Here is a 14,544-nt window from a genome sequence, read left to right as displayed (position 1 = left end):
TCTCCCTGGGTGAAATCCAGCAGCGGCCCAGCACCAGCCTGGGGAGTTGGCGCGGGAGCCGAGTGGCCTGCTGCCGGCTCTATGCTTGCGCTCTGCACAGACAGCAGCTCCCCCCTTACCTGTTTCATGGGGGCCGATGGGGATGGGGGTGGCTGTTTGGGGGCTCACGTCCCTTCGTCAAACACCAACGACCCCTCCCCTCCCAGCCGCACTGCGTATCTGAGGTCCCAGCAGGGGAAGCCCAGGAGTGCACTGGGACTGGGTGGGTGGGTGGGTTTTCTGTGTGCAAACGTGTCTCTGGTGAGGTGGGGGGCTGGAAACACTCCCTGGGGGAGCCTCAGGCATTCAGGTCAAGCCAGCTCAGTCCGAAACCAGCAGCTTCTCCTAGACTGTAACGCAGTCCTTGGACCTCCCGAAACGGGCTCTCCGGGGCTTTGGAAGTCATCCAACCGGGGCAGAGCCAAGTCCGTGCTCTGGCTAGCCAGGCACCAAGTGCCCACAACAACTTACAAACCACCCATCCCTGCCAGCCTCTATACACCATCCGGCTCCCCGGCGCCGGTGTGAGCACCCCGTGCTGTCCCCCACCCACCCCCACGGGCCCTGGCCCAAGAGCGCTAAGGCCAGGGGATGTAGCACTCAGTGCTACTGGGATGCTGGGCTTGAGAAGACTGCTGAGCCCCCCGCCCCCACTGATGCCCCTCAGTCCTGTCCTACAGCCCCCCGCCCCCTGCTATTCCAGCCCTGGGCTCCCTCCTGCCCCCCAGCTCTGCCGCCACCACTCTCCCCTGGCAAGACCCTGCCAAACTCTGCCCTGAACCTCAGTCCTGAAATCCTGACCTGCTGCTCCAGTCCCACGCGCCCGCCACCCCCCGTTCTGCTGATGCCCCTCAGGCTCCCCCCACTACTCCCCCTGTGCCCAGCTGCTGTGCCCATCCCCCGCTTCTCGCAGACAGCTCGCTCCTGACCCACCCTCACCCCCCTTCGCTCCAGTCCCAGCAGGACACCGCCAGCTTATGTGATGTTATTGTGAAATATCTGCCTGGCTCAGACTCTCTTTAATTTACGACCTCGGCCTGATTTAATTGCAGGTCTCTTGGAGCGTCCACCCGGGGCAATGATCCATGGAACAAACTTCCCGGGGCTTTCTGCCCCCCGTGGAACATCCCATCCCTGTGCTCCAGTGTGTCAGACTGGAGTGGGGGCCATGCACACAGGACCGGAGGGGTGGCAAATAGGGCAGGGTTCGGAGCTGCACAGGCCTATCCCTGCTGCCTGCCCTGGGGAGTCTTCTCACACCCCTGTGAACATAGAAATGAAGCGTGTGTGTGTGTGTGGGGGGTGACGGCCAACACAATCGAGTCCTTGCGGCCGGTGGAGCGGGTGGGGAATGGACACGAGGAGCAAGCCATCTTCAGGGCCTCAGCCACAGCACCGCATTCATAACAGGAGGGGGCCACAGCATTCCTGGGCTGCAATTTGATTAACCTCGCAAGGCACCTCCACATCTCCCTGCCCAGCACCGCCCTGCCCAGCACCTCCATGTCTCCCTGCTCACCCAAAGCTCATGGAGGCTGGGGCTAAAGCACGTTCGCAACCACAGCGTGGTCCAGATCAGAGCCAAACAAGCCCCAGATTTTGGTGGGGCTGGGGCCAAGCTTTGCAGCTGGCCCCTACTGCCCCTTCTAATGGCCTGAACCAGAATCCCAGGTCCAACCAGCCTGGTGCTTGACCCAAACCGAGCTCACGACACTGATCCAATGGCTGTGGGAGAGTTTCTTGTTGGGCGAGAGGTGAACAGGACCGTTGACCTATCAGGGTTAGCTGCACTTTGCAAGCTGTGTTCGTTGCCATTAAAGGCTTTTCACTGCTCCGGGAAGCATCTGCAAAGGGTCATGTTCCCACTATAATTGTATGTATGACAGTAGCACAAGGGTCATGTTCCCACTATAATTGTGTGAATGACGGTAGCACGGAGGGGCCCTGCTCACACACCTCTCTGCTCCCCGCCAGCCCCAGGAGATTACAGCCTAACTAGGCAAACGAAGGCCAGCGAGACCCAGTGACTTGCCCGAGGTCATACACGGAGTCTGTGCAGAGCTGGGAAGGGAGCCCAGATCTCCAGGGCCCCAGTGCAGGGCCTTGGCCCCAAGGCCAGCTTGCTTCTCTACTCTCCTGGCTGGCCTTACTCATCCCCTTAAGTTCTGCCACTGGGAGACAAACACCCACGAGCAGCCGGCTCGGGCTGAGGGGGCTCGTGTGGCCTCTGCCCCCCAGGACGCTTCACCTACATTTGGAAGCTCCGGTTGCATCCAGAACCCGCAGGGAAGCAGCTGCGGCTCTTGTGGTTCTTGGCTGTGAATCACAGACTGGCTCCTAGGAAGGGGCCTCGCGGCGCATGCCCCCGGCTCTCGGGGAGGGACATGTGTGGTTTGTTCTGTGGGCGGGGGCGTGTTACTGCTTGGGCTGCCCCAGCTGCCCCGCTCTCCCCACGCTGCTGGCTTGGGTCTGCGCTGGGTCCTTGGCTGCCGGAGGGCCAGCAGAGTGAATGCTGGGTCTCCGGACACCTCAACTGACCTGGGGGGGACAGATCTGTGCTTTTCTCCCCCTTTCTCTCGCCTTGATAAAGCCCCAGCACTGGGATTGTTGCAGGCTGCAGGATCTGGTAATTGTTAGTGCAGACCACCGACCACCTTGCTAGCTTCCCACCTGCCTCGCTCTTTTCTCGCCTGCCCAGGCTCCACATTCCCTCCAGCTGATAGGACCCCCACGGGGTGAACTATCCAAGCTGGTACCGGGGAGATGCTGCTAGGCAGGAAGCCACACTTCCCCCACCTGGCCTTTTCACCCACTCAGCAGAAAGCTCCTTGTCTGGCTGCCATGGGTATGGGAATTACACTGCTGTGGCATCAGACCCTCGGTCTGTTGTTCCTTCGCTGCCAGCTGGGGGATTCGGATCTGGGCCAGAGTCTCCCCCTCCCACCCCGTGATGGTAGCTGTGGTGAAGCGCGGGGCGCTCGTGGAACAAGGTGGCTGTTTGCATGTGAGTCAATGCACGCATTCCCCGGGCAGGCCATGCGCCAAACAAGGTCACGTGGGCACCATGGCGCCAAAGGAGATTTCCTGCAGTACGGAGGCTATGGAATACTTTGATGGGTAGTTACGATATTACCAGTCTCCGTGCTCTGTGGTTTTTAAAGCACCCTCAGTCAATTCCCCCAGGCTAGGAGCACCCTGGGGATGTAGCCTTTGCCATAGGATGAGCCCTCCGGGCCTGCCGGGCCGAGGTGTTGTACAACACCCTCGCCAAAGGGTACAGATGTGGGTGCCTGAATTAGGCATCGAAGTCCATTTTTAGGCCTCATGGTGATGCTAGCGATGGGAACGCTCCTGGGCTGGCTGACCTTGGAGACCCCCTTCCCGAAATGCCCTTCACGTCCTCAGCCTCCTGGGCTGACCTGACCTTGGAGACCCCCTTCCCGAAATGCCCTTCACAACCTCAGCCTCCTGCACTGGCTGACCTTGGAGACCCCCTTCCCGAAATGCCCTTCATGTCCTCAGCCTCCTGGGCTGGCCTGACCTTGGAGACCCCCTTCCCGAAATGCCCTTCACAACCTCAGCCTCCTGCACTGGCTGACCTTGGAGACCCCCTTCCCGAAATGCCCTTCATGTCCTCAGCCTCCTGGGCTGGCCTGACCTTGGAGACCCCCTTCCCGAAATGCCCTTCATGTCCTCAGCCTCCTGGGCTGGCCTGACCTTGGAGACCCCCTTCCCGAAATGCCCAGCAGGTGACGGAGATACTGATCATGTCTTCAGCCTCGTCCCCAGGGCATTGCGGGCCCTGTGGGCCCAGCCTCCCAAAGGTGCTGCTCATTGCTAGCGTGACGTCACCAGGCCCTGGAGGGAGTCCGTCCACAGACAATGGTGAGCGTCAATTGTCTTGCAGTAGGAACCCTCCGGCCAGGAAGCAAGGTGGCTGAACACACTCAGCGTGGGCTGCCTTCCTTCCAGGGCACACGGCACAAGGCGTGTGACTGGCGACCGTTTGGGAGAACTCCCCCATTCATGGCATGTCTCGGGAGCATTCGGAGATGAAAACACCATCCCCCTCGATGAGATGATTGTCTTTTCACAGTGGTGCCCAGCTCTGTGCTGTGCCAGGCGAAGGGGTATGCCAGCTGGCTTGGCACAGGGCTCCTCCACAGACCACCAGCCATGGGGCCACGCTGCTGCATGCCATTAAAGCAGCCTTGAGTAACAGGATGAGGGAGCTCCAGATGGAAATCAGAGACATGTGCGTCATTCTGTAACAACGGGGGGGAAAGCGGGCAGTGGGGGGTGGGGGAAATTTCAGAACTAGCCTAACAGCCTGTCCTATGGGCTGAAGGTTACAGTACGGGATGGGATGGGAATTAGGACTCCTGGGTTTTGTCCCTGACTGTGGGAGGAGAGTGGGGTCTAGTGGTTAGAGCAGGGGGGGAGGGTCTGGAAGCCAGGACACCTGGGTTCTATGACTGGTTCAGCAGAGGGCTCACTGTGTGGCCTCAGGCAAGTCTTTTTTTCCCCTTTGTACCTCAGTTTCCCCATCTGGGGTCAACAGCTGTTTCCCAGCTCAGTTAATTAGTCTCTTTAAAGCACTTGGAGACCTGTCTCTCCGTTGCCTTCTCTGGAGTTATACCCCAGGGGAATACATCCCCCACGGGGCTGTGAAGATTGGCAGGAGTCAGCGCAGAACCTGTGTAAAAATACTGGCAGCTGCTTTGATTGGAGCTTGGGTTATGGGTCTTGGAATGTACCCGGCTGCTCCAGATTAACAGCGCGGCTGTAAAGTCTTTCTTGCATTCCTTTGTGCCTTTGGGTAATAAATGTCAGGGATCGCACAAGACAGCTTTCCTACCAGCGTCGCTTTCAGGATCCTGCACTATTGTCAGGTCACTAGCCTTGCAGCCAAGCAGGCACGGTACAAAACGCCCAGCCCAACTCGACCCCCTTCGCTCGAGCAATTCGTCCCGTTCACGTCTATGGCACGACTCACGTGAGTAAGGGCTGCTCGGGGTGCAGCACAGGGGGCCTTGATTTTCCTCGCCCTGCTCTGCAAACATGTGGGTTATTCCTGGCACCCAAACGACCCCCTGGAAGCTGACGGACAGTCCAGGGACTAATGAGAAACACCTGGAATTTCACTGGGGTTGCCCCAGGTCCTGTGGAAAAGGAGCAAACTGAGTCAGCTGGTCAGAGAGCGGGATGAGAAGAGCATTCCAGCAGGGCGGGTTTCTGTCTTTTCAAGTGGAGTGATGCCATCCGTGACGCCTCGTGGATCGGGGCTAAACAAGCCAGCGACCCCCAAAACGATGGCATCTGGAACGCAGTGGCGCTGGGGCCAGCTCATTGGCAATCCAAGCAAAAAGGGAAGCCAGCCACACAAAGGGCCGGGCAGTTTGTTAACAGAGACTGGAGGACCAGACTTCCCAACCCGCCCCCCCCGCCCCTCCCCAGAGCCAGCTGCTGCCAAGACCGTAGCGCCTCGGGGGCACGGTGGGTTTGGGGTTCTACGGGCCACCATGGGAGCTGCTGGGTGCTAGGCCATGCTTTGCAGCTGCAGGGGGCTCCACGCAGGAACAGGCCAGAGCCTGGGGTGATGGCCGCTAGCTTGGGGTCAAACTCCAGGCTTGGCCTTGGCCGAGGGACGCTGGGGGGGAAAGACTGTGCCGTGCCATTACAATCCACCTCAGCAGCCTCTCTGCTCGGAGCCCTCAGCCCTTGGAGGAGCTGTGTAAATAAACCCGCTCTGGGTTTTTAATAACAACGCCAGGGCAGAGGAATCTAAACCAACGTAGGGGGCTTGATCCACAGCATCTGCCCGTGGAGTGGAGGCAGAATTGCAATTTTCCTCCGGCCCAGAGGCAAGACCTTTCACCTGGCGGCGCCCATAAATTCAGCCCTGTCCACAAGACGCCGTTGCATCGACAGCCAGTTAGGCCCCAGCCTTGCGCCTTCTCGCAAAGAACCAGTTCCTCTGGAACAGGTTAAAGCACCACGCTGGCAGCCAACACCCTGGACAGCCCTGCCCCGCCCCAGTGCATTCTGGGACAGCCGAGCAGCGGCCTCGGGAGCTGGAGATCGGAGGAGTAATAATCCCAGATTGGCCAGTACCCTGTTGGCAAAGCGTTCTGGGAGCAGGCTGCGCTATTAAAAAGTGCCGTTGCTGGAAGCAGCCGTAGAGGACCAATCAGCATAGGAGGGGCTTGATTTCTTGACCCACAACTCCACGGGTACCTAGCGGGAACAGCAGGATGAGCAGCACCTCTGGAAACCAGGCTCAAGCTGCCCCAAGTCAGTGACCACTTCAGGAAAAACATTGGTGGCCCCCATCTCTATGCCTCAGTCTCCCATTCTGTAAAATGGGGATAATACTCTGGCATCCTGGAGAAAGGTGAGGTGTGGGAGGCTTCCTTCCTGAACATTTGCAAGGTATGTTGAGATCCTGTAGTGGGAGGAGGCCTGTCTGAGGACTGGGTTTCTGCAAGGTGCTTTGCACTATCTTTGGTGCAAGGGACCTGGCCTATTGGATGTTTTGCAGACCCACGTGTACACACGCAGCCCACGAGCAATAAGAAAGAAGGGAGATGATGTGGCAAACTGCTGTTCCGATGACCTCCAGGGTCTCCCAAAATGGGAGCAGCGAAGTTGTCTGTGCCTCTAGAGCTTAAGGGAGCCCATGCCACTCGGTGTGGGAGCTGGCCACTCGCATCTGGAAGGTGCAGATTCTTCCCTGGACAGCCGTATCCATGAGTGCACCAACAGGCTGCAAATTCCTGACTGCTCCCAATCAGTGTTTCCCTTCCCAGGCCTCCCCAGCAGAGCTGCTGGCATGTGCTGCACGTGGCCCATCGACAGCTACAACTTCACAGTGGGCACAGTTTGCTGTTGGGCACTTCTGGCCCACAGGTGCTTTGACTTTGGCCATCCAGCTGGCCAGATGTGTGGGGGAGAGACAAGGGAAATCACCTGTCGCTGTTGCACTCCAGGAGCCGCTTGACTCACTCGGCAAGGATCTGGACTCATCAAAGGGAGGGAGACCTCCTGGCTTGGCCGATTGTTGTCTAAGGGGTTCTGGAGGTTAGCGCTCAATGACTCCCTAGCCATAAGCTATCCATTGGCAAAGATCTACTGAGAGATGCCAGTTTCCCCTATGGAGGAAATGCCCGGCTGTCTAAGCCCAGGAGACGGCTATGTCCCTATGGGACAGTTTTCAGAAATCCACATTGAGCAGTGGTTGCTAGTTAGACAGGAAGGATGGGTTGGTGCCGTGGTTTGGGGGCTAATCGAGGACTGGGGAGACCTGGGTTAAATTTCTTGCTCTGTTAGAGGCTTCCTGAGTCGCCGTGGGCAAGTCTCTTCGCCTCTCTGGGCCTCGAACGCCTATCTGTAAAATGGGACCAGTGGCCCTGCCCTATTGCACAGATGGGTCAGGAGGTGACATTCAGCAAAGATAGGGAGTTGCTCAGTTACTCTGGTAACGGGGCCCTCTAAGACAGAGAGAGAATTGCGAAGTCATTGTGTTTCTTTGGCATTAGTGATTTGCAGACGCCTGGGTAAAGACAGTTCCCTTTTGCAAAGAGGTTCCAGTCTAGGAGGCAGCGACAGGGAAGGAAGGACGTCCCTAGAACCCAGCAGCAGAGGAACGTAGGGGGTTGTCTTTTTTATTCAAATGCTAATTCATCTCCAGGCATGTTAATTGCCCAAAGCGATGTGAATGAGGAACGGGAGGTGGAAGCCAAAATGGTCACCCAGTGATAATAACTGACCTTTGTTTGAACCCTTTAATCAACGTATCCTCTACAGTCTGAGATTCAGCCTATACCAGGTAGACTTGTAGACAAACACCTTCAAGAGCTCTATCAAGCATTCTTACAACTACAGTACCCACCTGCTGAAGTGAAGAAACAGACTGACAGAGCAGAAGAGTCCCCAGAAGTCACCCAGGCCCAACAAAGAATATAACAGAACGCCACTAGCCTTCCCCTTCAGCCCCCAACTAAAACCTCTCCAACGCATCATCAAGGATCTACAACCTATCCTGAAGGACGACCCATCACTCTCACAGATCTTGGGAGACAGGCCAGTCCTTGCCTACAGACAGCCCCCCAACCTGAAGCAAATACTCACCAGCAACCACACACCACACAACAGAACCACTAACCCAGGAACTTATCCTTGCAACAAAGCCCATTGCCAACTGTGTCCACATATCTATTCAGGGGACACCATCATAGGGCCTAATCATATCAGCCACACTATCAGAGGCTCGTTCACCTGCACATCTACCAATGTGATATATGCCATCATGTGCCAGCAATGCCCCTCTGCCATGGACATTGGCCAAACTGGACAGTCTCTACGTAAAAGAATAAATGGACACAAATCAGACATCAAGAATTATAACATTCAAAAACCAGTCGGAGAACACTTCAGTCTCTCTGGTCACTCAATTACAGACCTAAAACTTGCAATTCTTCAACAAAAAAACTTCAGAAACAGACTCCAAGGAGACACTGCTGAATTGGAATTAATTTGCAAACTGGATACAATTAACTTAGACTTGAATAGAGATGGGTCATTACACAAAGTAAAACTATTTCCCCATGTTTATTCCCCCCCCCCCCACCTTTTCCTCACACGTTCTTGTCAACTGCTGGAAACGGCCCACCTTGATTATCACTACAAAAGGTTCCCCCGCGCACACACTCTCCTGCTGGTAATAGCTCACCTTAAGTGATCACTCTCCTTACAGTGTGTATGGTAACACCCATTGTTTCATGTTCTCTGTGTATATAAATCTCCTCACTGTATTTTCCACTGAATGCATCCAATGAAGTGAGCTGTAGCTCACGAAAGCTTATGCTCAAATAAATTGGTTAGTCTCTAAGGTGCCACAAGTCCTCCTTTTCTTTTTGCGGATACAGACTAACACGGCTGCTCCTCTGAAACCGGGATCTCTGTATCCGCCGATGAAATGCAGCCATCTCTGAGGTGAAGCACAGCAGCTGTTGACAGTCCCACAGCAACACCACACAGCTGTGCAGGACAGGACCTGAACCCCCAACCCTCTCCCTCATGGGGTTGGGACCGTATCTCAGCCGAAAGAAGGGACCGGTAGCAGCATGGCGCCCCCTAGTGTCACTGTGGGGTAGTCTTTCTGCAGCGGCTGATGGGAAGAGCCTGACACCAGAGCGAGCTCCATGCAGAACGCGGGTCTCCAGTTTACCCATAGCAAAGAACTGGGCTGCATGGAGAGCCATGAAGAGATGATTCATTTAAATGCACCATGGAGGAATCTGTGCCTGATCGTACCATATAGGGAGGCACAACCCCTGCCCGTAGGACTTTACATTCACAAAAAGACAGACATAAGGAATGAAACCTAGAAGCCGAGCAACTCTGGGCTCTTCTGTTCAAGGATCTCAAAGCACATGCAAGCCATCAGCCAGTTCATACGTCCTCAGGCCAGAAGGGACCACTGTGATCCAGCCTGCCCCTGAGCGCAAAGCAGCAGCCCAAACACTGGCCTCCCAAGTCCTATCTTAGTGCCCTAAGCATTGCACCTGGCTCCTCCAGCCCCAGAGACATGATTTACTCTGATTCAGTGACAGAGCCAGGGCTAGCAACTAGAGCCCAGCCTCGCTGGCCCTGCTGGCCCCTACACTGTCTGAGGGGCACCGCAGGAGCCGTGTGACAAGCAAACCTGTCGGCTGTCACTTCGCTTCTCAGCCTCACGGCCCATCCTCTCCCCAACACATTTCTCCAGACAAGAGGGGAACCAGGTCCCATAAACAGCAGGAACAAGACCAGCCTGAACAGCAGTTTAGGGGGAAAAGAGATTTTTTTGTTCCAAAGCTTTTGGCCATGAAGTGAGAGTGGGTGGAGGAGGCTGCGAGGGTTGTCAGAGCGCTGAAGAGGGTTGGGGCAGATGAACAGTGCGGGGGAAAGCCTGCAGAGTGCTGGAAGAACACAAGTCTCGCACACCTTAAAGGTGACCTGCCCATTTCTGGGGCGGCGAATGGTGCATGTTGGAAGTTTAACAGGGAGGTGGCCAAACCTCATGCGAAGGGGAGCCTTTAGTCAGTATGAATCATTCCCAACACTTTACAAACACACACCCTCATAGCCTCCTACAGATGGGGAAACTGAGGCCCAGAGGAGGGAGAGAACTTGCCTGAGTCAGTGGCTCTTGAGGCAACATGGTCTAGTGGCTCAAGTAGTCATGCGGATGCTAAGAAGCCTGGGCTCTATTCCCACCTCCGCTCCTGACCCACTGTGTGAGCAAATCACAGGGCTTGCCTCTGTAGCCTGCAAACCTTTTGCTGCAGGGATTGTCCCTTTCTGTGCATTTGGACAGCACCTAGGACAATGGCTCCTTTAAGCACTCCCCCTGCCGAGTGCTCTCACTGCTAGACAATGCCTCTGTCTAGAATGGCCAGCTCCCCCGCGATGTTCTGCCAGGAGCAATTCTGTCTCAGGCCCGGAGCCCGGGGCTCTGTTGCTGTCTCTGTGACGTGGCTCTGGACAAGGGTGAATGAAAAGCACCTGCATGTGAGCTGAGTTGTTATTACTCAGACAGAGCTGTGGGGCAGTTCCTCAGACTAGCAGCTGCCCTGGGTCTTTTCCCCTCTTATGTGTGTCCAGTACAGTGTAACCAAGCTCGGAGCCACGTCCCACAGAGCAGCTCACCATCAGCCCGTCTTCTCAAAAGGGGATGTTTCAGAAACATCTTTCTGACCCCAAATCCAGCCTGGCTCACTTCCTGGGGCAGGGGAAGTGCGCACACACTCCCACATACGCATGACATGCTCCAAAGCGCCGCAGAACAGCCCTCTGGCTGGCCCTGAATAATTTACCTTGGCTACTGCCTCACACCTCCCTCCCTGTTTCTGCCTGTCCTCGCCTGAACTTTTGAAGCCTGTCTCGGTGTCTTTTCCCAGCTCGGAACAGTTTCAGTTCAGAAATTCGCGTTTCACAGCCTATTGCTGTGTCAGTGTTTTGGGTCACATGCTTCATTTTAAATGATGTGGCATTCAGTGCAGAGAGGACAGAAACTTGCCAAACACATTTCTAAATGGTTCTCAAGCGCCCCCACTTCCTTTCCCTGTCCAGTGCCGCCTCTTTCCCCTTGATGAACTTGGGTTTTGCTTCCTGGACTGAAATGACCATGGCTTTGGTGTGTTCCGAAGCCCTGGAAAGTCAATGGGAGTTTAGTGGGCTTTGGAACATGTCCTTGGTCAATGACATCATTGGTTATGTCATCAGTGTAAAAAATGGTCAGGGCTCAGCTCGAAGAGGAGAGGTGGGTCAGTGAAGTCGTGCTCTCTCCGCTGGGGGTGCAGTAGCAGAGCAGAATAGTTTGCGGCTATTGGGCAAAGATGTTTAACCCTTCATCCCTCTTCCTTGGAATTCCTTCAGGCCTGAGTTTAATGAGAGCTGCAAATACTCCATGGATCTCTGAAAACCAGGTCAGAAAGTCAGTTTCGGTGGCACTGCACTGGCTGAGCAATTGGGCTCCGTGCCCGTCTAATTCAATCAAATCCAGGGGGCCCAGCCAGTGACCCCCGTGCATGCCTGCCGAGTTTGGCCGTCATTGGCCTGTTGTTGCTGACAAGCATGGCACGCGCTGAGAGATGAGCACAGATTCCCTCCGCAGCAGGGTTGCCAGGAGAGGAATCTTTAGTTCTTGCTACTGTGGCCATAACACCTTGTCTGGGTTTATCATCATATAAAAACAAAGCAAAGCCCAAGAGCTTGGAGCTCCTGACTGTGATTCCGGGCGTCATTAATGTGGGGTTGAATGTCTTTGTAATGAATCCGCGGCCAAGACTGAGACCCCAAGTGGTTAGAGGAGTCCAGTGCCTCTTAGGAGCCATGGACCTGCTTCTGCAGAGCTCCCATAAGCTGAGTGCTTAAATTCAAACCCATCCAGCCCCCTGTAAACCGTTCTGAAAACAACATCTGCAGGAAATCGACAGTTACTAATGTCTCCTTGATGCTAATCTCCCAGGCTGGAGGGGCAGGATTTTTGTCTGTGTGGGTTTTATTAGCAGTTTTTCTTTCCCTGCCCCCCTCACTCTTCCCATTTCCTTTTTGGCTTCGGGCCGCTCAGAGTTCAAAGGTCCGGGCTGCAGGTTGGCGACAGTTTGCTGTGGCTTTAGCATTCCTGCCATCTTGGGCGGGTGGTTTATTTGAACTTTGTAGTGCTTGTCCGTTTGGCCCCTGTCTGTCTCACCCTCCTCTATTCTTCTGCAGGAACTTGAATGGGCATAAAGCCAGTGTCAATTGGAGGGGAACGCCCCTTTTACATCCACATCCCCGTTTACACTGAAACGGTAACCTTGGAGCAGAATGGCCCATTTCTGAAGATCTCAATCAAGACTGTGCAGGGTCACAGCAGGGAGTGGGGACACGTTGGTTTTGTTTGCAGCACTGCAAAGGGATTGTGGGCTGGTGGGTGGGTGGATGGGGGGCTGGGCATCAGGACTCCTGGGTTCTATTCCCTGGCATGGCAGTGTGGTCTAGCAGTCAGAGCAGGGCTCTTGGAGTCAGGATGCCTGGGGTCTAAGCTTGGCTTTGTAACTGACTCGCTGTGGGACCTTAGATGAGCCGTGTCTCTGCCTTCACTTTCCCAGCTGCGGCACGGGAAGTTCTCTGCATAGCACTCTTCTTCTGGGCTGGGGGGTCTCAGCCTTAGCAACCACAGCTAAAGCTAACAGGCCCCTCGACTCAGCCTGACTGCGAGACGCTAGAGATGGTGAGACCCTCCTGGGAAGCTCACCTGTCTCGCTCCTCCTGCCCGTGTGCCCCCGTGGGGAGTGTGTGCGGTGAGGCCCCTAGCTCCGCCGGAGAGGGGTCTGTCAGAGCCGCCATTATGGAGCCTGGTGCTGTAGCTCACACTGTCGAGGCTCGTGCTTTTAAACTCGGTTCTCGGTGTTGCCCAAGACAGCAACATCACCTCGGGCCCGGCCTCGCTGGATGCTGACGAGCCCTCTGGTCTCCGGCAAGGAGGCCCCTCACGCACTTTCCTGGTGGCCATTCTGCTCTGGGATTGACTCTGTTTGCAAGGCGGCTCGGGTTGGAATCTGTAGCCCTGGCTGACGTAGCCTCCTCTCACTCCCCATGTGTGCGGATGGAAATAGACCCTGAACCTGACTCTCCTCTGGCTCACCCCTGTGTGAACTGGGCGTCACTCAGACTTCTGAAAGCCTTTGCCAAGGTCCCTCACAGAAGGCTCGTAAGCAAAGCAAGCTGTCCTGGGCTAAGAGGGAAAGTCCCCTGCTGGATCAGTGACTGTTTGAAATATAGGAAACAAAGGGCAGGAATACGGCAATATGAACTGACTCAAGACAGTGAGGTCCAAAGTGGACTGCGACAAGTTACAAAGGGATCTCACTAAACTGGGTGACTGAGCGACAACCTGGCAGGCAAAATTCAGTGTTGGTCAGTGTCAAGTAATGCACAAATAATGCCGGCTATACATTACCAAACGATGCGTCTACATGAGCTGTTACCACTCAAGAGAGATCTTGGAGTCATTGTGGAGCGTTCTCTGAAAATCTCTGCTCCAAGTGCAACAGCCGTCGAAAAGGCAAACAGAATGTTAGGCCCCATTAGGAGGGGGAGCGATACTCAAACCGAAAGTGCCCCAATGCCACTATGTAAATTCATGCTACACCCACACCTGGAATCCTGCGTGCAAGTCTGGTCACGCCATCTCAGAAAAGAGATATTAGAATTGGGAAGGGTGCAGAGAAGGGCAACAGCAGTGACTGAGGGGATGGAACAGCTTCCATATGAGGAGAGATTAAAACGACTGGGACTGCTCAGTTTAGAGAACATACCGCTAAGGGGGGATATGAGAGAGGTCTATAAAATCATGCACAGTGTGGAGACAGTGAAGAGGGAAGTGTTATTTACCCCTTCACATAACCAAAGAATCAGGAGTCACCCAATGAAACCAATAGGCAGCAAGTTTAAAACAAACAAAAGGAAGGCAACCTGTGGAACTCACTGCCAGGGGATGTTGTGAAGGCCAAAAATATAACAGGGCTCAAAAAGGAAGGGGATAAGTTCACGTCACAGAAGCTGGGACTAGATGACAGGGGATGGATCGCCCAATAACTGCCCTGCACCATTCATTCACTCTGAAGCATCTGGCACCAGTCAGCAGAGGAAGCCAGGACCCAGGGCTAGCTGGACTATCGGATTGACCCAGTCTGGCTGTTCTCATGTAATGGAGTCACGCTGGCAGCAGGGAGAGGAGAATGGCTTGTTGAATAGCAAGGGAGGGAGCCTGTGTCACCACCGTGGCTGAAGAGGGAGGGCAACGCCCCAGTGTTTGATCCAACTCCTGCCCGCAGAGCGGGGTCTGCTGTGGTGCAGGCTGACCCGCCGCATTTCAAACACCGGCCTGTGCAGAGACAAAGGCCGGCCCGGGGCCAGCTCGCTGCAACGCAATCCAGGATCTACACACCAGACAATTTTTCATTTCAAGCATTT

The sequence above is a fragment of the Caretta caretta genome, chromosome 27 (assembly GCF_965140235.1).
Source record: "Caretta caretta isolate rCarCar2 chromosome 27, rCarCar1.hap1, whole genome shotgun sequence".
NCBI classification, from domain to species: domain Eukaryota; kingdom Metazoa; phylum Chordata; order Testudines; family Cheloniidae; genus Caretta; species Caretta caretta.
This window is presented reverse-complemented; position numbering follows the sequence as displayed.